Raw genomic sequence first — 27,777 nt, 5'->3', positions numbered from 1 at the left:
AGGTGTAAGTCAACTACCCTGGCCAGCAAGATCTCCGGATCTGTCCCCCATTGAGCATGTTTGGGACTGGATGAAGCGTCGTCTCACGCGGTCTGCACGTCCAGCACGAACGCTGGTCCAACTGAGGCGCCAGGTGGAAATGGCATGGCAAGCCGTTCCACAGGACTACATCCAGCATCTCTACGATCGTCTCCATGGGAGAATAGCAGCCTGCATTGCTGCGAAAGGTGGATATACACTGTACTAGTGCCGACATTGTGCATGCTCTGTTTCCTGTGTCTATGTGCCTGTGGTTCTGTCAGTGTGATCATGTGATGTATCTGACCCCAGGAATGTGTCAATAAAGTTTCCCCTTCCTGGGGCAATGAATTCACGGTGTTCTTATTTCAATTTCCAGGAGTGTAGAATCAACAAAGCTGTCGTAATGTGCAATTATTCATAGACAATCAGTTTCGGTCAAGAGACAACCTTCACGTTTTGGGACTGTTGTCTGTATATTCACAATACTTTCATAAAATAAATATACAGGATTAATTACCTAAAACTTGCACCGTAAATATATCGGAAATGGAAAGTGCTATTGATGTGCGGCTTTATCAGAATGGATTTGTAATCAGGGGTTCTTATTGTTAGCCATCAACAAATTGTAATAGCACTTAGCTTTTTTTTTGTTGCAAACATGCACTTTTTTAGTGGTACAATGCCTATTGACATTAACAGAATAAAACTGGGGTAAATTAGAATATTGCAGGTGTTTGTTGCAGGATTGTAGCGAGTTGTGTAAGAGATATCTTATCTTGAAACATTACCACACCAGCTCTTGTACAATAACTGTGGTATCACACACTAAAGAACAACAAAAGCACATACACTAGTTATGTGGATTGTGACCAGTCAAGTTATGTTCAAAATGACAACTGGTTGTGACAATTAGACCCTTCCAGTCTGGTGTGGAGCAAATGCTGCACACGTGTTAGCATTTCAGCAGATATGTCCGAGCAGACTACAGTAAAACGTTCTTGCATATTATCGAATGTAGTTGGTATGTCCTTGTAGATAACCGTCTTTCAGTTTTTCCCACAGACAAAAGGCTCCTGGTGTCAAATACGGGGAAAGGTCTATGCAAGACAAACAGGAAACTGAAACTTAAAATCATCATCCATGACCCTAGGCATACAGTAAAACTTATGTGTTTGCCAGTAAAGAGCAAGATTTGCTTATATCAGGTAAATGCGAAATTTAATACGTACCTGAAGTAAAATTGATGAATCGGCCGTCCTTTCTACACTACTGGCCATTAAAATTGCTACACCACGAAGATGACGTGTTACAGACGCGAAATTTAACCGACAGGAAGAAGATGCTGTGATATGCAAATGATTAGCCTTTTCAGAGCATTCACACAAGGTTGGCGCCGGTGGCGACACCTACAACGTGCTGACACGAGGAAAGTTTCCAACCAATTTCTCATACACAAACAGCAGTTGACCGGCGTTGCCTGGTGAAACGTTGTTGTAATGCCGCATGTAAGGAGGAGAAATGCGTACCATCACGTTTCCGACTTTGATACAGGTCGGATTGTAGGCTATCGCGATTGCGGTTTATCGTATCGCGACATTGCTGCTCGCGTTCATCGAGATCCAATGACTGTTAGCAGAATATGGAGTCGGTGGGTTCAGGAGGGTAATACGGAACGCCGTGCTGGATCCCAACGGCCTCGTATCACTAGCAGTCGAGATGACAGGCATCTTATCCGCATGGCTGTAACGGATCGTGCAGCCACGTCTCGGTCCCTGAGTCAATTGATGGTGACGTTTGCAAGACAACAACCATCTGCACGAACAGTTCGACGACGTTTGTAGCAGCATGGACTATCAGAAGCGTGTATTCGTCATCGCCATAACTGGCGTATCACCCGGCGTGATGGTATGGGGTGCCATTGGTTACACGTCTTGGTCACCTCTTGTTCGCATTGACGGCACTTTGAACAGTGCACGTTACATTTCAGATGTGTTACGACCCGTGGCTCTACCCTTCATTCGATCCCTGCGAAAACCTACATTTCAGCAGGATAATGCACGAACGCCTGTTGCAGGTCCTGTACTGGCCTTTCTGGATACAGAAAATGTTCGACTGCTGCCCTGGCCAGCACATTCTCCAGATCTCTCACCAACTGAAAACGTCTGGTCAATGGTGGCCGAGCAACTGGCTCATCACAATACGCCAGTCACTACTCTTGATGAACTGTGGCATGGTGTTGAAGCTGCATGGGGAGCTGTACTTGTACACGCCATCCAAGCTCTGTTTGACTCAATGCCCAGGCGTATCAAGGCCGTTATTACTGCCAGAAATGGTTGTTCTGGGTACTGATTTCTCAGGATCTATGCACCCAAATTGCGTGAAAATGTAATCACATGTCAGTTCTAGTATAATACAGGGCTATTACAAATGATTGAAGCGATTTCATAAATTCACTGTAGCTCCATTCATTAACATATGGTCACGACACACTACAGATACGTAGAAAAACTCATAAAGTTTTGTTCGGCTGAAGCCGCACTTCAGGTTTCTGCCTCGAGAGCGCAGTGAGACAAAATGGCGACAGGGGCCGAGAAAGCGTATGTCGTGCTTGAAATGCACTCACATCAGTCAGTCATAACAGTGCAACGACACTTCAGGACGAAGTTCAACAAAGATCCACCAACTGCTAACTCCATTCGGCGATGGTATGCGCAGTTTAAAGCTTCTGGATGCCTCTGTAAGGGGAAATCAACGGGTCGGCCTGCAGTGAACGAAGAAACGGTTGAACGCGTGCGGGCAAGTTTCACGCGTAGCCCGCAGAAGTTGACGAATAAAGCAAGCAGGGAGCTAAACGTACCACAGCCGACGGTTTGGAAAATCTTACGGAAAAGGCTAAAGCAGAAGCCTTACCGTTTACAATTGCTACAAGCCCTGACACCTGATGACAAAGTCAAACGCTTCGAATTTTCGGCGCGGTTGCAACAGCTCATGGAAGAGGATGCGTTCAGTGCGAAACTTGTTTTCAGTGATGAAGCAACATTTTTTCTTAATGGTGAAGTGAACAGACACAATGTGCGAATCTGGGCGGTAGAGAATCCTCACGCATTCGTGCAGCAAATTCGCAATTCACCAAAAGTTAACGTGTTTTGTGCAATCTCACGGTTTAAAGTTTACGGCCCCTTTTTCTTCTGCGAAAAAAACGTTACGGGACACGTGTATCTGGACATGCTGGAAAATTGGCTCGTGCCACAACTGGAGACCGACAGCGCCGACTTCATCTTTCAACAGGATGGTGCTCCACTGCACTTCCATCATGATGTTCGGCATTTCTTAAACAGGAGATTGGAAAACCGATGGATCGGTCGTGGTGGAGATCATGATCAGCAATTCATGTCATGGCCTCCACGCTCTCCCGAATTAACCCCATGCGATTTCTTTCTGTGGGGTTATGTGAAAGATTCAGTGTTTAAACCTTCTCTACCAAGAAACGTGCCAGAACTGCGAGCTCGCATCGACGATGCTTTCGAACTCATTGATGGGGACATGGTGCGCCGAGTGTGGGAGGAACTTGATTATCGGCTTGATGTCTGCTGAATCACTAAAGGGGCACATATCGAACATTTGTGAATGCCTAAAAAAACTTTTTGAGTTTTTGTATGTGTGTGCAAAGCATTGTGAAAATATCTCAGATAATAAGGTTATTGTAGAGCTGTGAAATCGCTTCAATCATTTATAATAACCCTGTATATTTGTCCAACGAGTAGCCGTTTATCATCTGCATTTCTTCTTGGTGTAGCAATTTTGATGACCAGTAGTGTAGTTGACGAGATTTCTTCCTACGTCGTGCACGTACCTGGCCTACAAAACTCGAATTAAGAGTCATTCGTACGCTAAGCCTGGACAACTGAGAAACGCAACCGGTACAGATTGTGCCTTACGACGGTTTTAAGCCTCTCCATCGTTGTTGACGGTTGTTATGTATGGTCCTGGCTCACTTTAATACATATTTTCTGACGCATTCCCAAAATTTATGCCACGTATGTAGCGTATATTGTACAGTTGGTCTCAAGCGTAAAGAAAGTTCACGGTGATCTAGCAAAGACGTCGCCCCCATGCCACCATCTTGTGCAGAATTTCAAATTTGTACTATTTTTAGCACCTGGGAGCGAATTTCGGAGGATGTCAGTAGCTCGTATGGCTGGCACTCGGTACTGCGGCGTAATTTCATCGTGGTACGTTGCGATGGTAAGCAGCAGATAAAGTTTCAGACGGCACGCAGTGCACGTATGTCAGACTGAAACATTACTTTGATCCTCCAGATCTCGTGCTGCGGCGCACGTTGGTCAGGCACGAAAGCCTAGGCATTCGCTGCTTAATATTTTCTGCTGTCCCTCGCGTCTGGCTCTGCTAACCGCGACTTGGAGGCGCGAAGCGCAAGCGTGCAGCGCCATTTGTCGGCCATAAATATCGAAATATCGTGCGGCTGTTCTTTCGCGTCTCTCTCTCTCACAGAGAGAGAGAGAGAGAGAGAGAGAGAGAGAGAGAGAGTCTAGAACAGTTTTATAATAAGCTGTATGATAAATTTGACAGCGGCCTTATAAACAGGCTCCAAATTGAATCCGAATGTCTGTCATATAAAGTGCATTCACCGTTCCTCCTCTTTTTTTTTTCATATCGTCTTGCTCTGATGATTGGAATATCAAAGAGTTAGCTCTGGACAGGGGAAAAAATCCGGTTGCGCTTTGCAATTTAGGAAGCAAGTGGGTTGCTACGTTAGCTTAGCTCAGCGCAGAGACATCGTTTTCGTTTTTTGCAGTGGCGGTAGCGAAAAATGTATGAACGGCATTCCTGCTAACTGGTCGTACGTGTCAATTAATGGTGGGAGTTTTACCGGTTAAAAAAGTTGGTATCATGACTTCAGTTACATTTCGTGTTTACCGAACGTTACTTAACGAAATTCTATTCTGTCAAGGTTCTCTATCATTATCCATTCTGTAAGCGCTAGTTACAGCCATGGTCAAGCTGTAACGCCTGCGGTTTGTAATAAATAATTGGATAAATTTCCACTATTAAGGAGTTATCCTCGTTCCGCTAATTGCCTTGTCAAGGAGGGCAGAGGAACAGGCAACAGTTTCAGGACACTCTCTTGCCTGAGGGTAGGAAAATTCCCCTAAAAGGTGAAACAATTAACAATAGCCAACGGAATATGGACGCAGAATACAGTGGAAACCGCTGAATAAAATACACATACAGGCTATTCACAGGAAATATAGCCTGTAACTGAGAAACTGTCATGACGCTCCTTCCAGCGGCAAACGATACGAGATAGGTTCCTCATTCGAATCCCCCTACCTAAGGGGAACTGACCGTTAGAAAAAATATTGAATAACTAACGAAAGGGTAACATCCTACGAATCTCAACGTGGAATATCAGAAGTTTGAACATGGTAAGGAAGCTAGAAAGTCGGAAAACAGAAAAGCAAAGGCTCAATATAGATACAAGGATTTCTGGTCTGACGAATATAGGGGACTATCAACAGTAACATAGGCTGGTATAATGGGAGTAGGGTTCGTTATGAATAGAGAGGTAGGATAGAGAGTGTGTTACTGCGAACAGTTCAGTGACAAGGCTGTCGTCAGAATCGACAGCAAATCAACGCGAGTAATAATAGTTCCGGTATACGAGGGTTGAATGAAAAGTAATGCCTCCACCTTCGTTAATTGGGTTTGGATGGGAATATTTTAATAAATCAAACGCAGAAATCATCCTTAGAGTGTGATCTTTAATTACCAATATTCACTTTTTCACATAATCTCCAGCCAGTTGGATGCATTTCTGTCAACGATGAACAAGTTTTCTGAAGCCGTCACGGAAGAAGTCGACACTGTCCGGGTCGTAATGATGTACACACGTTTCGTCTCCTGTCACAGTGGAATGGAGAAAGGCGTCACCGTCATTCTCTTTAACACGGGAGGAGTTCCTGACAAATTTCAGGTCTGTGTCCTTTCATTTAAGGAGCCAGCTTCTGAAGTACCCGTCGTCCACAGATCTTCTGATAGCCAAGCAAAGCAATAATGTGACCCAAATGCCGATTGTGCTTGCAATTCCTCTCTGAGTGATACGACGATCGTCCTGAATCAGTTTGTCAACATTTTGCTTGTGAAACTCGGTGATTGCTGTCACAGGACGTCCAATTCTTTGTTTGTCACGCAGGTCAGATGTTCCCGCCTCAACATCTTTAAACTTACTAGCCCAACGACTCACATCAACACAATCACCATAAACTGCTTTCATTCTCTGATGAATCTTCTTTGGGGTGACACCTTCTGCTGTCAAGAATTCAATGACTGCACGTTGCTTAAATCGCATTGTCCGACTGTCTGCGCACGGTTTCATACTTTACACTGTAGCAACAAGCGTTTAGTGCTAAGGCTTCCCGCCAACTGGAGCTGTAGAGAAGAGGCTACGGAACAAGCCAGTACCTGCCGCATACCAATGCTGCCACCTGTTGAAGAGTTATGAAGGTATAGGCATTACTTTTCAGTCAACCCTCGTACATGCCGACGTCACAAGGAGAAAATGAAGAGGTAGAGAAAGTACATCAGGATACTGAACGAGTAATTCAGTATGTAAGGGAGATGAGAATATATTAATCATGGACTGGAACGTGGATGTACGGGAAGGAATAGAAGAGGAGCTACAAAAGGATGTGGGCATGGTAGTAGGAGTGAGGGAGGAGAAAGATTGAGTTCTGCAATTCTAGTAAAATCACAAGGGAAGGAGGTATGGTTGGGAAAGACAGGAACACTCAGTAGCAGAGGAGGAGGAGGTATGCTTGGGAATGACAGGAAAACGTCAATAGAAGTCGTTATGGAATGAATTAAGTAGAAAGTGTGAAGGAACCGAATACGAAATAGTCGTCGGAAGGGCTGAGCCAGCATATAGAAAGTTCTAAACAGCTACCGGTGAAATGTAAGCAAGGGCGACAATGTTAAGAGTGCAATAGGAATTCTACTCGTAAATGTAGAAGAGAGGGCGAATTGGTGGAAAGAGTGCATTGAGAGGATTTCTACTAGGTGTACGTCTTGTCTCATAACGTTACAGAACAAGAAATGGGAGTCGATAGGTAAAAAATAGGGGATCCAGTATTAGAATCAGAGTTTAACTGAGATTTGTAAGACTTACAATCAAATCAGGCAGAAAAAAATAGATAACATTCCTTCCGAATTTCTAATATCATTGAAGGAAGTGGCAGCCAAACGAGTATTCAAGATGGTGTGTAGAACCTACGAGACTGGTAACGTACCATCAGACGTTCGGGAAAAAAATATTTTCCACACAGTTCCAGAGACAAAAAGACATACGTGCAAGAACTATCACACAATCAGCTTAACAGCTCACTTCTTCAACCTAAGGACAAGAATAATATACAGAAGAATGAAAGAGAAAACTGAGGATGTGTTAGATGACAATCAGTTTGGCTTTAGGAAAGGTCAGGATGCCAGAGAGGTAGTTCTGAATTTGCGATTGATAACGGAAGCAAGACTAAAGAAAAATAAAGACGTTTATAGGATTTGTCGACTTGTAGAAAGCGTTTGACAATGTGAAATGATGCAAGATGTTCGAAATTCAGAGAAAAATTAGGGTAAGGTATAGTGAGAGACGGGTAATATTCAATATGTATAAGAACAAAGAGGGAACAGTAAGAGTGGAAGACCAAGAACGAAATGCTCGGATTAAAAAGGTCATAAAACAGAGATGTAGCCTTTAACTCCTACCGTTCAATCCGTACATCGAAAACACAATGACGGAAATAAAATAAGTTTCAAGAGTGGGACTGAAATTCAGAGTTCTCTTTTAACTTATCACATCTTCACAGTTTTATGTTCTGTTCTTATAACTGCAACGACTGACAAACTACACTTTGTAGCACTAGATCTGAAGAAAATCTGCTAGTCAACCTGAAACCGGTCATCATTAATGGAAAAATAGTGTGTTCCAGAAGGCATTTTTCATTCCGTACATCTCATAGAGCGTAGTATTCTGTTTTCCTCTCATCCCCTGTCCCCCTGTTTCGTAATCTGTTTCTTCCCGCCTTCCCTCTTGCCCTTGCATCACCATCTTTTGAGTTACCAGTACGTGTTTTTTTCTTATTGTTGACGCACATCTTACGTCTTCCCTTCAGTTTCATTGGCCTCTTTCTCTCGGTCGCACACTCATGCCCCGTTTTCTTCTTTTCATGTACTCTCCTTCCCCCCTTGCAAGGGTGGAGGGCGATTCAATTTGCCTTTTTTGCGTACGAAATGCATTCTACAACACCCTTTGTCCCTTTCACTTCAATGGTACACATTGTGATATTCGAATCTATCTTACAACCTCGTTCATTTTGATGTGTTTGAAGGAAATTTCTTTGGTGTTCACGCTATTAAAACTAATTGGGTAGTTTCTCTGCATTACTTGCCTTGGTTCGTTAGCAGAAACTTGTTCCTAGAGGTTAGGCCCATTAAAACAGTATCCATCTCAGTCTTACGTTTCGCAGAAATACTGGGTGGAACCTATTTGTTGCTATATTTATTACCTAATTGCTCTCCTGCTTCAGACAGTAATTTCGCGATACAACTTCATTCACTCTCATGAACAACAGCAAATACTTTTTCTGCTGCAAAAGCGGGTGGTCTGGTTTGCCACCGAGGCGACCGCTAATTGGTCTCCCAGCCAGTGTGTGCGCTGGTTAGTCGGAAAGAACTTCTGTTAGCTGTCTTTGCTCCAGAAGCGGCACTTACTTTGTGATTGCATAGGGCCATTGATTTTAGCCAAGTTTTACCTAATCGTTTGATGGTTTCGGAAGTGAATATACGGCTTCCATTTTAAGACTATAGTTGCACTGAAGAGGGTCTTTGCACGTTTAATTGTGTCAAACATTCTGTGTGGACGGTGAATTAGTTTAGTGCAAGAGTGTTTGAAGTCACATTGCGAGAGATAATATAGGGTTAACAGTCATCATTGCTTTCTCCGAGTTTACTGTGTCTGTGCTGTTAATACATTTAACTAATTCTTATACTGAAAAGCCGAGGATTGATATTGCAGTTTCGTAACTTCCTGTTTGTGTCGTTTGGAAGATAGGGAGAAAGCTGAAATTTTGCAGCATACAGCTTGTTGAGTGTGACGGTGGCCGACAAAGAACGAAGAAACGAAGAGAGCTTCGGTAACAACATATCGTCTACACGCACTGACGGGGGCGAGTCCTTTTGAATTTCATTGTGTACAGAGAGCAATGGAGAGGCGGATGCTGGGTACCAGATCGGGAAGAGGTTCAAAAATGGCTCTGAGCACTATGGGACTTAGCATCTGAGGTCATCAGTCCCCTAGAACTTAGAACTACTTAAACCTAACTAACCTAAGGATATCACACACATCCATGCCCGAGGCAGGATTCCAACCTGCGCCTAGAACCGCACGGCCACACCGGCCGCCTTCGGGAAGAGGTCTTCAGAACAAAAAACATAACATCCTTCAGAGAGTTCCCTGAGTGACAGCGATCTGGTAACAGCGGGGCAAGCCCCTAACACATGGAGTCCAAATATTGTTCTGTGGACATCGTGGGGCCACAAAACTAATGTTGGAATACCAAGCAGAGACGATTCGATGATATCAGGGGATCACTGGAACATGAACATGATGGTATTGAACTGAGTGAAATGGAACCTAGAAGAACTCTCATTCAGAAGAGGGTAGAAAATGGGTAAAGAAGGAGTAGTCTTGTGGCAGTTGTGACAATGGGATGTTAAATTACATCTTATCATTTTAATTTCTGGTTGACCAAGGGAGGTATTCGAGAAGTTTGCGATTTTGAAACGTAAAATTCTTTCAGTGAGAAACAAAGAATTTATGATTATTATTTTTCTTTACTATGGTCCTTTGATTTCCTATCATTGATCCATTTCGTTACATCTGGGAAGGGGTAGATTTCGGATCTGATCATACACGCAGAAAACGGTGCGTAAGGTTGCAGTTTGTCACTCTATCCGCCCACTTTGTCAGACCAGTCTCAACCACGTGAGCTTGCACAGAATATGAAGTACTCTTTCCCTTGTGATGTTCCCGGCATTTACCAGATTACTGGTGCTCACTCATTGGCCCTCTAACACAGAACTAAGGATTTTGTAGAGCATGTTTTCAGTATTGATGTCCATGGAACAATTTGTACCGTGGATATCTCTCATACTAGTGTGACCACGACGAGTTTAAATTAACCATGTAAAGAAGGAGAGTCTCCACGTTGATAGTTCAGCCCCTCTTCACTTCTCTGATAGATTTACTTTGGATGTGCTCTCTGAAAATTCAACATTAAACCGAATTACGGCCGGCCGGGGTGGCGGAACGTTTCTAGGCGCTACAGTCTGGAACCGCGAGACCACTACAGTCGCAGGTTCGAATCCTGCCTCGGGCATGGATGCGTGTGATGTCCTTAGGTTAGTTAGGTTTAAGTAGTTTTAAGTTCTAGGGGACTGATGACCTCAGCAGTTAAGTCCCATAGTGTTCAGAACCAAACCGAATTATTGGGATTATTCCAAAGGAAAGCGACGGACTAGAGAGAGAGAGAGAGAGAGAGAGAGAGAGAGAGAGAGAGAGAACTGAGCGTGCTTTCCTGTTAGTGTCGCTGGCTTAGCAAGCATCTTCCGGACGATGCGAAATAGGAGTGCAGTGTAACAAGTCTTCGAGGGCCTGTGATATTAACGTAGTCGCAAACCTACGCAGAGCGTACTCTGTAAGTCTCTTAATGGAATAGAAATCATTGCGCATGTTGATGAGAGTTGCCCCCACGCAGTTCACAGAGTGAAAGTGCGTCAGTTACGGCTTTCCTGCCTCGTGTCACTTCACGCGGGAAAAATCCAAGTTTGCTCATGTCGGGTAGAGAGCTTGAGAGGCGAATATAGCATGGGAATCTTAAGTGCCGTTCCCCACGCTCTCTCTCTCTCTCTCTCTCTCTCTCTCTCTCTCTCTCTCTCTCTCTCCCCCCCTTCCCCTCCCCCTCTCCCTCTCCCTCCCTCCCCCCTGTGTGTGTGTGTGTGTGTGTGTGTGTGTGTGTGTGTGTGTGTGTGTGTGTGTGCGGGTCGGTCGCTCGGTCTGTCTAACTACAGCGCATGCTGAAAACTATGCCTCCGAATTCTTTTTTTTTTCTCTTCTGTTTGCAACATCGATTGAACTCTTACATGCCATGCGTATTACTCGGTTGACTTCCCGCTTCTCTGACGTAAGCAGCAACCCTCTGCCCATAGAGGGCTCCGAACTGTAACGTGGAACATGACTGTGTGTAATGGAAATGTCGTGTGGCTAGGGCCTCCCGTCGGGAAGACCGTTCGCCTGGTGGAAGTCTTTCGAGTTGACGCCACTTTGGCGACTTGCGTGTCGATGGGGATGAAATGATGATGGTAAGGACAACACAACACCTAGTCGCTGAGCGGAGAAAATCTCCGTCCCAGCCGGGAATCGAACCCAGGCCGTTAGGTACGACATTCCTTTGCGCTGACCACTCAGCTACCAGGGACGGACGCTGTGTGTAATGAAACTATGTCGGTGTGTCAGAAACTGCCTCATGTAATCGAGTTTCTAGCCACAGAAAACGTGCCTCCACACGGACCGTCCTCTCCTCCAGATTGACAGTGCCAGGCAACACACGAGCGCTGCGATATCTGCAACAAGCCGACGCCTTGGCGTCACTGTCGTCGATCATCTTCCGAGTATCAACCTCCTCACATTTCGCATATTACAACTCAATAATGTCTCACTAAATAATTTTGGGGGGTAAATCATCACTAAGAAAGAAAATACTGATTGCACAGAAGCGAGCATTGAGAATGTGTGGTGTTAACCCACGGACCTCATGGACTGGACGGTTTTTTCGGTTAGAGGGTCTCGGGAAAACACAAGAACGGCTTCAGTCACAAAGAGTGCAGGCCGAACACAGGAAGAACGTAGATACAGTAACCATCGGTATAACAGCTGTAAGTTGTCGTAGCTGTGATGGGAAAGTACCAGAGCTCCAAGCGCTAATAGAAGGCACTGATGCTCAAATCGTTAGAGGCACTGAAAGCTGGCTAAAGCCGGATATAAACTCAACCGAGATTTTTGCGAAGAACCTAATGGTTTACCGAAAGGATAGGTTCAAATGGCTCTGAGCTCTATGGGACTTTACCTCTGAGGTCGTCAGACCCCTAGAACCTAGAACTATTTAAACCTAACTAAGGACATCACACACACCCATGCCCGAGGTAGGATTCGAACCTGCGGCCGTAGCGGTCACGCGATTCGAGACTGAGAAAGTATAGGCTAAACACGATTTGCAGTAACGTGTTTATTGCTGTAAGAAGTAGTTTATCTTGTCGCGAAATTGAAGTAGATAGTTCCTGTGAGCTAGTATAGGCAGAGGTCATTGTTGGCAACCGGAATGAAATAATAATTGGATCCTTTTACCGACTTCCCAATTCATATGATACAGTTGCTGATAGGTTCAAAGAAAACTTGAGTTTGATTTCAAACACGTACCCGCCTCGTACTATTATAGTTCTTGGTGACTTGAATTTACTAAAATATGTGTGAAATCTTATGGGACTTAACTGCTAAGGTCATCAGTCCCTAAACGTACAGCCGGTCGGGGTGGCCGAGCGGTTCTAGGCGCTACAGTCTGGAACCGCACGACCGCTACGGTCGCAGGTTCGAATCCTGCCTCGGGCATGGATGTGTGTGATGTCCTTAAGCTAGTTAGGTTTAAGTAGTTCTAAGTTCTAGGGGACTGATTACCTCAGAAGTTGAGTCTCTTAGTGCACAGAGCCATTTCAGCCTGAGCTTACACACTACTTAACCTAAACTATCCTTAGGACACACACACACACACACACACACACACACACACACACACACACACACACACACACACACACACACACACACACACACACACACACCCGTGCCCGAGGGAGGACTCGAACCTCCGCCGGAACCAGCTGCACAGTTCATGACTGCAGCGCCCTAGACCGCTCGGCTAATCCCGCGCGGCTGACTTAAATTTACCCTCGATATGTTGGCGAAAATACATGTGTTATTCCGGAGGTACGCATAAAACATCATCCGAAAGATCTGGATGTTGAATGCTGAAACAATTTCGTATGAAGAGAATCGTGGTCTCAGTGGAGTGTAGATGGTCGTTGAAGAATGTCGACTGTCCTGCCATTATGGAATGCTTTGAGCTTGCAAGTACACATAGAATTTTTTTAACTGATGATTTTTATGGGCGACTGTTGTAGTTTAGTGACAGGAAACCTTGAGTATAGATGTTTCTGAGCCTGTGCTGTTGTGTCTGGCTTGTAATGTCTAGTGAACAGCGATACATGTGACGAGCGGTGGCTTTTATTTCCCATAGACAGGCGCTGTTGCTGTACGATACGGTTGCTCATTGGTTGTACTTAGGCGTTGTGCTGTTAGGCTGGTTTGCTGTGGTGTGGCGCCTCTCTCCACTATTACATTTTGACATTTCGCGTTAGTCGACCGCTGTCATAGACACGTTTTTTGCTGTGGCGAAATGACCGTTATCTGTCCAATACTGCCGCTGTGTTTGATTAATTTGATTGTTGTTGTTGTTGTGGTCTTCAGTCCAGAGACTGGTTTGATGCAGCTCTCCATGCTCCTCAACCCTGTGCAAGCTTCTTCATCTCCCACTACCTACTGCAACCTACATCCTTCTGAGTCTGTTTAGTGTATTCATCTCTTGGTCTCCCTCTACGATTTTTGCCCTCCACGTTGCCCTCCAATACTAAATTGGTAATCCCTTGATGCCTCAGAATATGCCCTACCAAACGATCCCTTCTTCTAGTCAAGTTGCGCCACAAATTTCTCTTCTCTCCAATTCTATTCAGTACCTCCTCATTATGTGATCTACCCATCGAATCTTCAGCATTCTTCTGTAGCACCACATTTCGAAAGCTTCTATTCTCTTCTTATCCAAACTACTTATCATCCACGTTTCACTTCCATACATGGCTACACTCCATGCAAATACTTCCAGAAACGACTTTCTGACACTTAAATCTATATTCGATGTTAACAAATTTCTCTTCTTCAGGAACGCTTTCCTTGCCATTGCCATTCTACATTTGATATCTTCTCTACTTCTACCATCATTAGTTATTTTGCTCCCCAAATAGCAAAACTCCTTTACTACTTTATGAGTCTCATTTCCTAATCTAATTCCCTCAGCATCACCCGATTTAATTCGACTACAGTCCATTATCCTCGTTTTGCTTTTGTTGATGTTGATCTTATATCCTCCTTTCAAGACACTGTCCATTCCGTTCAACTGCTCTTCCAGGTCCTTTGCTCTCTCTGACAGAATTACAATGTCATCGGCGATCCTCAAAGTTTTTATTTCTTCTCCATGGATTTTAATACCTACTCCGGATTTTTCTTTTGTTTCCTTTACTGTTTGCTCAATATACAGATTGAATAACATCGGGGAGAGTCTACAACCCTGTCACACTCCCTTCCCAACCGCTGCTTCCCTTTCATGCCCCTCCACTCTTATAACAGCTATCTGGTTTCTGTACAAATTTTAAATAGCCTTTCGCTCCCTGTATTTTACCCCAGCCACCTTTATAATTTGAAAGAGAGTATTCGAGTCAACATTGTAAAAAGCTTTCTCCAAGTCTACAAATGCTAGAAACGTAGGTTTGTCTTTCCTTAATCTATTTTCTAAGATAAGCCGTAGGGTCAGTATTGCCTCACGTGTTCCAATATTTCTACAGAATCCAAACTGATCTTCCCCGAGGTCGGCTTCTACAAGTTTTTCCATTCGTCTGTAAAGAATTCGCGTTAGTATTTTGCAGCCGTGACTTATTAAACTGATAGTTCGGTAATTTTCACATCTGTCAACGCCTGGTTTGTTTGGGATTGGAATTATTATATTCTTCTTGAAGACTGGAGTGCCGGCCGGGGTGGCCGAGCGGTTCTAGGAGCTACAGTCTGGAACCGCGCGACCGCTACGGTCGCAGGTTCGAATCCTGCCTCGGGCATGGATGTGTGTGATGTCCTTAGGTTAGTTAGGTTTAAGTAGTTCTAAGTTCTAGGGGACTGATGACCTCGGAAGTTAAGTCCCATAGTGCTCAGAGCCATTTGAAGACTGGAGTACTAAATAAATAACTATTGAAAGAAATGCACACGAGAAGAACCTACGTAAATCACAAAACGGTACACTGCACTGCTAAACGGAAAGCTGATTATTAGTCATCCCATATGGTAGCTGTAGCGTTCTTCCGTGACAGGTCATTCCCTCCCAGCGAGGGACTTTGAGGACACGGCAGAAGAGACGTCCGCTCGCTGAAAGCACGCATTCGCCGGCGGAAGTTGTCCCGAGTTGTGTGCTGCTGCTGCTGCGGCCGGCTGGAATTCCCGCGGCCCACAACGGACGCAGCTTTTGACAGCCTAATAACCGCCCTTCGTGCTTGCTTGTCTAGAGGCACGGTGTACAGTACCACCTCCACTGCAGGATGGCCAAAAGAAAACTGCCACGGAAAATAGTTCATGCACCTTAAGATAGGCTACCCAAATCACCTCATCTGCCACTGGGTGTGGACGATGTAAATTAGGTTGGCTATTTTAAAATGCATGAAATATTTTCCGTGCCAGTTTTATTTTGCCACTCTGTATGCTTAAGAAGGCAGCCCTTTTTAACCTTTTCGTGAGCCGTGGGAAACATGCTTCCCACTATAATGAACTCGCTCCTAGTCTCGTGGGATTCACAGTTCCCACCTCTGTACGGTGCTACCACCTAGTGAACAGTATAGGGTAGTACTTCCAATCCGAAGTTCCCGCCGTTTTTGCTATATCTTCGCGCAGAGGCATTGTATAGCTGAGTGTTGCTCTGTAGAGGACCCTTTCAATGCATTTTGCGTGACATTTTTTTATTTTTTTCCTCAAAGCTATACTATAAGGTAAATACTTCTGATTTACCCAAATTTATGAAGGAAAACGTAAAATTGGAACGAGGAGAATTCCAGTTTGAAACAAAAGGAGCCATTTCTGCAGTAAAATGGATGGATAACCGTCCAGTCACTTTCCTGTCCTCAATTCAGTGAAAAGGAAAAACAAGAATGGTACTAGTACAGAGACTTCTTGTCCTGAAGTTGTGGCAGACTACAACAAAGTAATGGGTTGTGTCGATAAGTTTGATCAAATACGAGAACGGTATGCTGTTGGCAGACGTTCTGTAAAATGGAGGCACAGAATATTTTATTTCCTGGTGGACGTTGCTGCAGTGGACAGTTTTATCCTGTGGAAAATAAGTAAAAGAGAAAGTAGACAACATGATCAGCTCACGTACAGGATCCATCTAGCCAGACAATTGATCGCTGGCTTCTCATCCCAAAAAAGGCGTGGACAAAAACCTGTCCTTCTGGAAAAAAGGGATAAAGTACCTGAAGATTTTCGTCATGTGGCTGTAGGGGAGCATCAACCCATTTTAGGAGAAACCTACTGGACGTGCCGTCATTGTAGTACCAAAGCTGCGGAAAAGAACACTCGCTGTGTTTGTACATATTGTCAAATACCACTTTGCAAAGACCCATGTTTCAGAAAATTTCATGGCAAGTAATTGTGAACAATCATTGTAACAAGAGAAGGAAATTTATCAAATAAATGTGACATATATTGAAAAAGTTGTTTTTGTCATTTAACTCCAAGGAAGGGCAGTGACAAGAATACTTCCCACCTTGTTGTGTGACCTCACTTTCACAGTTGGAGCAAATTTGATATTCTGTATGATAAATATACCTATCTGTTAACTACTATCTGCTCTCCATTCATTAAAAAAAAAAACTGCTCAATAATTTTGCCCACGAAAGGGTTAAACGCTTTAAAAATAGGTGATTTTCGTAATTTTTTTCCAAATAAAATAAAATGTAATGTTCAATATGATGGTATACGAGGGCAATTCGGAAAGTAAGGTCCAATAGGTTGCGAAATGGAAGCCACTGTGAGATTTAAAAAAATGTTTTATTCGCAACAGTCAGCTACGCCTTCCCGCTCTACTTAGTCGCCACTCCGCCTTAGACATTTGTCATGCCGTTGCGCCTCGTCATAGAAGGCAGCCACCTGTGCTTTCCGCCAATTCTCTACGCTGGTCTGCAGCTCGTTGTCTGTTAGTCAGTGGTTCATGTGAGCAGAGGTGAAACTCAACGGGGAGCCAATAACGGGTTTTATTGTGAGCGATCAAAGGCTTCCCACCGAAAACGCTACAGGGGCTTACTCATTGCCCCAGCAGAGTGCGGCCGAGAATTGTCATGAAGAAGGAAACATTTACGTTATATGGGCTGCGTGACATCAGGTGAAATCTCTCACCTGGCCCTCATACTTGGCGGGAGACACTATTATGTAGGCATCTTTACGTGCTCACTGTGCGCTCAGAACTGAATAGAGCGACGTGACACTGAGCAACACATGCTGCAAACCTTCGTCGGATTTTCACAGTGGTTTCCTTTTCGCGCCTGAGCGGACCTTGTATGTATTGCATTGTATGTTAACCGGGGGCCTAGAAACGACGGAGAGGCTCCGTCCCTGCCGCAGCCGCAGTGGTCCACAACCCCACGACGACTACTGCAGTCCACTTCACCCCCCGCCGCCCCACACCGAACCAGTTTTTCAGGGTTATTGTGCGGTTCGACCCACCGCAGACCCCTCCCCCTCCTCCCCCAACAGGGAACGTCTCACACCAGACGAGTGTAACCCCTATGTTTGCGTGGTAGAGTAATGGTGATGTACGCGTACGTGGAGAACTTGTTTGCGCAGCAGTCGCCGACATAGTGTAGCTGAGGCGGAATAAGGGGAACCAGCCCGCATTCGCCGAGGCAGGTGAAAAACCACCTAAAAAGAATCCACAGACTGACCGGCTCAGCGGAACTCGACACAAGTCCGCCGGGCGGATTCGTGCCGGGGACTAGGCGCTCCTTCCCAATCCGGAAACCCGTGCGTTAGAGGAAAAAAAAAAAAAAAAAAAAAAAAAAAAAAAAAAAAAAAAAAAGTGTGTGAAATCTTATGGGACTTAACTGCTAAGGTCATCAGTGCCTAAGCTTACACACTACTTAACTAAATTATCCTAAGGACAAACACCCACACCCATTCCCGAGGGAGGACTCGAACCTCTGCCAGGATCCTGATTTTTCCAGTTAGAAGAACTCCTTCCTGCCGGAACAGTGGTCGTCGGCAGAAATTCCTGAAGCCCTCCTGTTGCATCTGTAACAAAATGATTTTATCTGTCATTTTCAGTATACTTTCAATCAACATATGTAGGATAATTGAATAACCTTAAGCTTTGACAAAATAGTGGCGTGTTCAAACAATGTCAGTTTCTTCGTCCATGAAATCAGGACGAAAGGGTGCACCGAAAATAGACTTTTGAAGATAATACAAAACGGCCATGTATGCTGATAGAGAATTCAGTTTAGCATGCCGGCATCAAATTCGATTCAAAATAGTATATATCGTTCTCATTTTATGTTTCCTGCCAATTTGAAAAATACGGTTTTGAGAAAAACGTGTTTAAAGTTTTCGGTTACATTCTTTGTAGTTAAGTTAAACATACCTCTTACCAGCGATCCCCAGACCATCCAGCAATCCCTCCAGATCCAAAAGGAGTTCTTTCTCCATTTTGTTCGTGGTCATGGTGGTCCTGTGAGCCTCTTTGGCAGCTGCTGTCATCCGCTGATTTCCTCGCTCGATATGTTTTTCGTCCGCTTTTGTGCGGAAGTTGTAACACGCTGGTCCGATCTCAAGTTCGAGCACGTACATGATTTCCATAATGCCTGTCAGGCCATCGATGAAATTGCGTGCTGCCACATTGGCCGCGATGTCGACTATTTTTTCCCCTCTGTGAATTCTTTTCGGAGACACTTTGTCACAAATCGCCATATAACGCGGTAACGGAGTTTTTGACAAACTTGGGATGAACACTACAATAAAGTAGAAACATTTTAAGCAAAGAAATTGAATTTTTGAAATTTTCAAAACAGGGCTCCACCCGTAAGTCTTCAGTCCGAAAGATGTTTTCATGTAGCTCTTCACGCTATTCTGTCATGTGCAGACCTCTTCATCTTTGCACAACTACTTCTCTATACATCCATTTTAACCTGATTTCTGTATTGTAGCCTTGATCTAACTTCATAACAATCCTCCTTCCCCCCCCCCCCCCCCCCCCACCCCCCCAAATACGAGTATTACATTGACGTGGTTTCTGTCATCACCAAATTAACTACCTATTGATGCATCAAGACATCTGCCTAACCATTATTTTAGTCAATATGTATCATAAAGCGCGTTTTTTCACGATTTTAGTATCTCTTAATTTGTTACCTGAGGTACCCATATAATCTTTGGCACTCTCTTGTAATGAAACACTTCAGATACTTTAATTATCTTCTCGTCTGTACTGTTAAATCCCATGTTTCACTTCCATGTAAGATATAACGTTATAATATGATCTTTAATTTTTACCAGACGCTACACCTAGAGACTCTGAAGATCTGAAATATTTTCTTGAATTGTTTCACGGGAAGTTCTAAACTCTTGGATATTGTGACCTTGATTGTAATCTTGTTCCACACATTACGGAGAATTTTATCTCACGAGTAGAACAGAAAATTGTATTTTATTGGGAATATCGAAATGTAACATTTAAGAGTTTCTTGCAATGCTGCAATCAGTGAAATTTGTATATTTTTTGTAGTTTTGATTGGAACTACTTTTTGCGTTACAACTGGCGCAAGCAGCGTGTTTTTACAGGGGACCACGCAAATGCTGGCCCTGGACATTCCGTTGGGAGCATTCCTAGTAGCTATAACGTATAATTTTTGTCATAACAGTGATTTTCGTTTCGCCCAACTAGCCGAGTAAACTACATGAATTAACGCGATTACTGGCACCGAACTTAAGATCATGACTGTACGGTGACGTAAAACTTCCTGGCAGATTATAGCTCTATGGCGGATCGAGACTCGAACTCGGGACATTTGCCTTCCGCGGGTAAGTTGTCTATCGGCTGTGCTACCCAAGCCGTCCTCACTGCTGTACTTGCGCCAGTACCTCGTCTTCGGCCTTCCGGGTCGTGAGTCGTGTTTGGGTAGCCCAGTCGGTGGAGCACGTGCCCGCGAAAAGCGAAGGACCGAAGTTCGAGTCTCGACCTATCACACAGTTTTAATCTGCCAGGAAGTTTCGTGTGTTGCTATAGACTGTCTGCTGCCATTCATTTATTTCAATGCTCAAGCAGCAAGCTTGTCCGCCTCCATATCTGAGTTGTCAGTGTGAGTGCCATGCGGCGCTGCAGTCATGGACTGTGCGGCTGGTCCCGGCGGAGGTTCGAGTCCTCCCTCGGGCATGTGTGTGTGTGTGTGTGTGTGTGTGTGTGTGTGTGTGTGTGTGTGTGTGTGTGTGTTTGTCCTTAGGATGATTTAGGTTAAGTAGTGTGTAAGCTTAGGAACTGATGACCTAGCAGTTAGTCCCATAAGATTTCACACACATTGTGTGTGTGTGTGTGTGTGTGTGTTTGTCCTTAGGATGATTTAGGTTAATTAGTGTGTAAGCTTAGGAACTGATGACCTAGCAGTTAGTCCCATAAGATTTCACACACATTTGAACATTTAAATTGCCATGCGGTTCGAATCGCCGTAACTGCCAGGAATTTTTCGTAGCTGGGAGGAACGGAACAGGATGCACTCAGCTTTGAGAGGCCAATTGAGGAGATACTTGGACGAGAAGTAGTACGACCAAGATCTGAAAAACCAACAACTGCCGGGAGACCGTTGTGCTGACCACAAACCTTCCACATGACATCCAAATTACATACTCCACTGACAGAGGATGACACGGCAGCGGGTCGGCACTCGATGGCCCCCGAATCTAAACTAGGAACTGGAAATGGCAAAACTCCATTTGCTAATCTTATTTCCCAACATCAACTGAATCATTCCAGTAAACTCCATTACCCTTGTATCACTTTTTAAGATACTATGGATTCCGTTAACTGCTCTATCAAGGCCTACATCGTCTGTGACAACACTACAGTGTTACCAGCAAACCTAAAAGTTTTAATTTCGTTTCACTGAACTTTTAATTCCTTAGCAAATTTCTTTGTAGTGTCGTTTACTGCGTGTTCAATGTATAGATTAAATAACGTGGGGAATATTTTAAACCCGTGTCTTACTCCTTTCTCGCCTACTCCCTCCCTTTCAGTTCTTTCGACTTCTGTAACAGTTGCTGTCGGTTTCTGTATATAGCTAAAATTTTGCTCCCTGCATTTCATCCATGATAGCTTTAGAATTTCAAAAAGTATATTGCAATGAATTTTGGCCAAACCTTATTTCTACTTGCTATGAACGCCAGTTTGTCTCCCTTCGCTCTGTTTTGTGTGATAAATCGAAGACCGTCATAGCCCTGTATATTTTCACCTTCCTCCAGAAACCAAACTGGGTTTTCCTCATTCGGTTTCTAGCAGTCGTTCGATTCTACTGTATACGATTCGTGTTGGTATTTTGCAACGATGGCTTAAAGAACTGAAACTTGCCTTCGTGGGCGCTGGGATAACTACGTTTTTTAAAAAAAAACATTTGAGGATGTTTAGCTTGTGTCGTATGTCCCGAACGCCAGATGGAACAGTTTTAACTTTTTTTTCTCCCAAGGATCTCGGAAATTCTGTAGGTGCCTTATTTTTAGGTGTCCGGTAGCTAACTAGTCCCGAACACACAAATATATGAAGAAACTATGACAGTGAAATTTGTGAGAGTAAAATTCTTTCATTATTATTATTATTGTGTTGTTCTTGTTGTAATTATTGTTAGTGTCAATTACTGCTACTTTAATTGTGTCTCTATGTATAAAAGTCAATGTCCTGACTGACTGACTGACTGACTCACCATTGCCTAGCCCCAACCGCTAAGACATTTGAAATTTGAAGGAGGTGTGGATCTTATACTGTAGACGTCGTTTAAGAAGGTATTTTTTCGAAATTCCAACCCTGCGGGAGTGAAATGGGGGATGAAAATTCTTAAGATGATATTTCGTTCCAATAAAAAAATTCACAGCTAAATTTGTGAAAGTTGGTATTTCACTTCTCGGTTAAATATAAAGGAATATTTGTTAGGGGATGAATGTTGCTATAGAAATATTTCCACAACAACATGATTACAAAAACTTTGGGCCCAGGTACTAGAATCGCTTTTAAATTAGATTAAATAGAAACAAACCAAAATCGCTACCGGTCCAGCAGACTACTCGAGCGAAGCAGATGGCGCTAAGCTAGTTACTAATATTCCAGTGAATGTTATTGTAATAGCTTTGGTGTGTATTGTTTCTGGTCAGATGTAGGAGAGGGTCTTAAGGACCTAATCTGGGCAGGCTAAATAAGCAATAAATGAATAAAAAAATAAATAAGCAATACTTGACCTTATTTCTACAAACGTAGGAATTTATTGAATGACTTGTTTTTTACTTCTGTTACAGACTGATCGCTGGGCTACGACGACAAGCATCGCAGCGTTAGACGTACAGGGAAGGCAAGATACTTCTCATTGATGTCCGGTGAGTACTGACTCCTCAACATCAGCGTTTTTCAAACGGTGCGCTGGTACTGTTGAGAGAATGTTCACCGAAAAATGGTGATAGTGGATTGCCAGACTGAGACTCGAACCTAGTCGTCGAATAGCGTGATATGTCTTCACGCGACTGTCGGTCATAATTCATAAAGTCAGTAATAATGTCTCATACGACTATTCCTGCGCGTCACTCAAACTTATAACGTGTCAACAAAACTTTGTATGTACGACATTGTCAGTATATTTTAACACTTCTGTTTTAGGACGGCACTTGGGGAGAGGTTTGGTGGTGGTGGTCGTGGTGGTGGTGGTGGTGGTGGTGGTGGTTAGAGGGGAGGGGGAAGAGATCCATCAGTCTTCTGACTGATAAACATGGGTAAACTGAAAATTGTAATGCTATATGTCAGCTTCGACCATGACACAGTGAAGATGCATCAGGCGACGCAAACCACATTTATCCGTGGTCGTATTCGGAAACGTAAAGAAAACGGTCAGATTTGCTTACTAGAAGTGTTTCAGGTTACATCTATGATCACATTGATCGAGTATGAAAAAGGAAGCTCTACGTCTGTAACGGATACCATGACACACAGCACGAACTTAATAAAAAAAAAGTATTTCTCGTAAAGAAAAAATGGTTATCACAAGAAGCACATAAACTATTTATGCAGAAAGTATCATAAAAAACACTCTACAGCCCTGGTGGAGACTATGACGCACAGTCTGAACTTAAGAAAAAGAATAATCGTAAAGCATTCGAAGCTAGCGCCGCAAAATACACTTTGCCTGTGTAGCTCACGTGGAGACTGTGATGCACAGTTACGAATATATGTATGTACCGGGAGTAAATCGAAATTGTTAGTGTAAGAAGAGCTTTAACTATTTATCGGAAAGAACACGAATCGAGTGTTGTAGAAAAAGCTCTACAGCTGCACTGGAGACCACGATACCCATTATAAATGGACGAAGTATTGTAATTCCCATCATAATAGTAGAGACAGTATTTTTTTCTGCATCACAGTATAGACTAAAAAATTCTTTCTCTTTCGAAAGTAACTTACACTACAATCAATAAAGCTACACGGAAATTACATTCAAAATGCGCACCAACGAATGAAGTCACAGAAGCCTTTACAGTCACGTCACAGATCAAAGTCGACGGCTGGTATCGCAAATTCCTTTTGACCATCAGATAATTTTTTGTCTGACTATTGTTATACTCGTACGATTCTTTACACGAGGCGACTCGTTTTTTAACATAAAAGGAGAGCTTAGCCATCCTCTAGAGCTGTAGCGTACTAGCATCACTTTCATACGTGCCTTGGGCACGAAAGGCATATTTTTGGCGCTTCTGACAGAGATGAAAAGGTGTTGGTAGCGCTGCGCAGAGAGGGTCTGTTGCGGCCTGCACTTCGGTTATCTTTGGGCACCCCCGGGAGCGAGAGGCGCTTTGATTCGCTGCCAGCCGCATCTCATTACTATCTGACGAACTTCCGGCTCCGTTGGAGTGAGGTGGGCCTAGCCCGCTGCTTGGAGCAGTCGCCCATCTCCGCAGCAGTACGCCAACGGTCGATAGGCGCTATCTCGTCTCTCCTGAATAACGCCGGTCTAAGTAGTGTGGCGCAGGATCGTTACTATGCGATTAGTGGCTTCGTTGGACTTCACAACCGCGGAGTTTACAACATAGTTTTGTGATCAATACTTGAATATATTGGACTCGATAAGACAGATGGTTGTATGATAGGGGACATCCTAACGTTCTAGAAGAGCAAGATATATCATTTGTTTCGAAATTGTGCTGAAGTGACGTTAGTGAATCAAAGAAAAGCAAGGGGTCGTGAGATGTTTGGCGATGGAAATGGAAATGTCGTGTGGCTAGGGCCTCCCGTCGGGTAGACCGTTCGCCTGGTGCAGGTCTTTCGATTTGACGCCACTTCGGCGACCTGCGTGGCGATGAAACGACGGAGGGCGCTGGTGAGTGAACTGTTTTTTATGCATTGGCTCCACAGTCAATGCATATCACCTGTAGTAAAAGTGAGCATTATGCCAAAAGCCAAAACATCAAAGAAAAAAAGCTTCGAGTTTTCCGACCGTCGTAACGAAGTTAAGGGTCAGTGCTCACTCGGATGGAATTGTTGCAGGAGGAAATCATTAAAAGCAGTCTCACAGAATTCTTTTGAAGTGTTATATGGGAAATTGTAGCAGTAATTAAACAGTGTATTGGATTGCACGATACCTAATAACAGGCTATCATCAGGTTTTCAGTAAGAGTTCTACCTGATACTGCATTTAGAATGACTATCGTCCTTTCAGATAGGTTAATTCTGATGCACAGATACTAGAGGGGCGCTAACCTTTCAGCTACTCAGCTACCCATTAAGAGGTGTCATAGAAACTTCATGATTATTTGCCTAGCCGAAGCCTCTCGTGAATGTAAAACAACGTGCAACCGAAGCTGGTATTTAATTAATATAAACTTCAGTAGCTGAAAAAAGCTATTGTGCTTTGTTATAATCATGGAGAAAGCAATGAAGGTCACCATACTGGATTTTGAACACCATTCGTCTCATTTGTTACGATCAGAGATCACACCCAAGCAGAAATGTAAGTACTCTCAGTTTTTCATGTTTTTATTACTGGAGGCATTCTGGAGTGTAGGGAGAGGTTATACACTATTTGTTTATAACAAATTACGTTAGTTCCCAGATATGTGAGAGGCTCGAAGACGTCTTAAGTAATAGAACCTAGAACATTGTTCAAATGCCTCTAAGCACTATGGGACTTAACGTCTGAGGTCGTCAGTCCCCTAGACATAGAACTACTTAAACGTAACTAACCTAAGGACATCACACACATCCATGCCCGAGGCAGGATTCGAACCTGCGACCGTTGCAGCCGCGTGGTTCCGGATTGAAGTGCCTAGAACCGCTCGGCCACCGCGGCCGGCTAGAACGTTGTTCTCGGCGGCAATTGTTCATCAGAGACGAGGGCACCATCGGGAGTGTCCCAGGGAAGTGTGACAGGACCGCTTTTGTTCTCTATATGCATGAAGATCTGTCAGGTGGGCTGAGCAGCAAACTGCGACTGTCTGCTGATGTATTGTCCTTGAGTTACTGTACGAAGATATAGGATGACTTACACACAATTTCTATTCCGTGTGATGAATTCCAGCTTGCTTTAAATGTAGAAATTGCAAATGAGTTGGAATAACGATAAATACACTGTGAGACAAAAAATCGTCGCACCACGAGTGACTTATCGAAATGGGACGGAAATCGGTACATGTGATGTGCATGTATATACAAACAAATTATTACAACTTCAGAAAAACTGGATGTTTTATTCAAGAAAAAGAACTTATCAAGTTGAGCAAGTCAACAATGCGTTGGTCAACCTCTGCGCCTCATGTAAGTAGTTATTTGACATGGCATTGATTGATAGAGTCGTTGGATGTACTCCTGAGGGATATCGCGCCACGTTCTGTCCATTTGGCACGTTAGATCGTCAGAATCCCGAGATGGATGGAGGACCCTGCCCACAATGCTCCAAACTTCCTCAACTGTGGAGAGATCTGGTGGCCCCACTGGCCAAGGTAGGGTTTGGCAAGCACGAGCGCCTGACAGGCATTATCTTTCTGAAATGTAAGCCCATGATGGCTTGCCATGAAAGGCAACAAAAGGGGGCTTGGAATATCGTCGATGTACCACTGTGCTGCAAGTGTGCCGCAGATGATAACCAAAAAAGGATGCTATGAAATGGCATCCCAGACCGTCACACCTGGGTGTCTGGTCGTATGGCAGGTGTCTACAGACCTGTCTTCGGCATCGAATCTCATTGACTGGAGTGGGCTTGTTTTCAGCGATGAATCCCTCATCGAACTGAGCCCCGATGTTCAGTGACATTATTATTTGACTATACTCCTCGCACACTGTCTCTTTGCAACATTTATTCACAGTATAGTGTGTATGATCAACAGTCGATCATAATAAACCACTGGCCGCTTGAGTTACAGTGTTCCATTTTGCAAGTCCGCACTTAATGACTCGTTCCTTCTCCAAATGGTTCAAATGGCTCTGAGAACTATGGGACTTAACATCTGAGGTCATCAGTCCCCTAGAACTTAGAACTACTTAAACCTAACTAACCTTAGGACATCACACACATCCATGCCCGAGACAGGATTCGAACCTGCGACTGTAGCGGTCTCGCGGTTCCGGACTGAAACGCCTAGAACCGCTCGGCCACAGCGGCCGGCTCTTCCGGCATCTTTTAATTCAAATCCCACAGATGAAACTATTTTTTCTGAGAGTTCCCCTGCTAGCCTGGGTGTCCAGTCCTGTGTGACGATAGCTGTGAAGTTTTTGAGAAATGAAAGGACCTTGTATTGTTCGTAGCATCGCGGAAATAGCTGTTTCTGATTTCACATTTATGTATATCATCGAAGAAATATTTTATTGGGTGAATTTTAGTTACTTTGGTTTTGAGCAGTTGCTTGAATTTTATTCCACTCGGCGTAGTGTTGCTCCTTCCGTAATACCATTCTCGTTCTCATTGTCATTCAAATTCATGACGTTGACAGCAAGTTCTTGAGGCTTTCCGCGAAGTCGTTTCCCATAATCACTTTCCCTTCTCTTGCTGCTTTAGATTGGAACGTGACTGTACCTACTCACATGACAAAGTTTGCTCCTGCATCGGGGGTGTTACCAGTTCGCCTTGCCGAGAAATAAGAGTCTACGCTATTTGCGGGGAACAGTAGCATATGAGAAGGAATAATACCGTTGATTATTTCGCTAACGTCTCAGTCCTTTTTGAGGTAAGCGGCCATTCATTTGTAGAGAATAAGCTAACACCATCGTTTCGCCGGCCGTGGTGGCCGAGCGGTTCTAGGCGCTACAGTCTGGAACCGCGCGACCGCTACGGTCGCAGGTTCGAATCCTGCCTCGGGCATGGACGTGTGTGATGTCCTTAGGTTAGTTAGGTTTAAGCAGTTCAAAGTCTAGGGGACTGATAATCTCAGATGTTAAGTCCCATAGTGCTCAGAGCCATCGTGTCGTGGACGAGTCTTTTTGCCACTGCGAGTCGTGTTCTGGCAGACTAATGTTCCGTTCTCGAGTCTGCACGCCTTGG

General features: G+C 44.1%; 1 protein-coding gene across 7 annotated transcripts in view; it reads left to right on the top strand.

Annotated features, from left to right (window-relative positions):
- The window catches only part of LOC126462885 (protein-tyrosine sulfotransferase-like), a 970,604-nt gene that overhangs the window by 568,593 nt on the left and 374,234 nt on the right, over positions 1-27,777 (top strand). For all 7 annotated transcript variants that reach the window (XM_050096112.1, XM_050096111.1, XM_050096113.1 and 4 more), the window contains one exon: positions 22,559-22,636. The gene's annotated coding sequence lies outside the window, so the exon portion shown is untranslated. The remainder of the gene's footprint in view (positions 1-22,558; positions 22,637-27,777) is intronic.

This window comes from Schistocerca serialis, chromosome 1 (assembly GCF_023864345.2).
Source record: "Schistocerca serialis cubense isolate TAMUIC-IGC-003099 chromosome 1, iqSchSeri2.2, whole genome shotgun sequence".
Classification (NCBI taxonomy): Eukaryota; Metazoa; Arthropoda; class Insecta; order Orthoptera; family Acrididae; genus Schistocerca; species Schistocerca serialis.
This window is presented reverse-complemented; position numbering and strand designations above follow the sequence as displayed.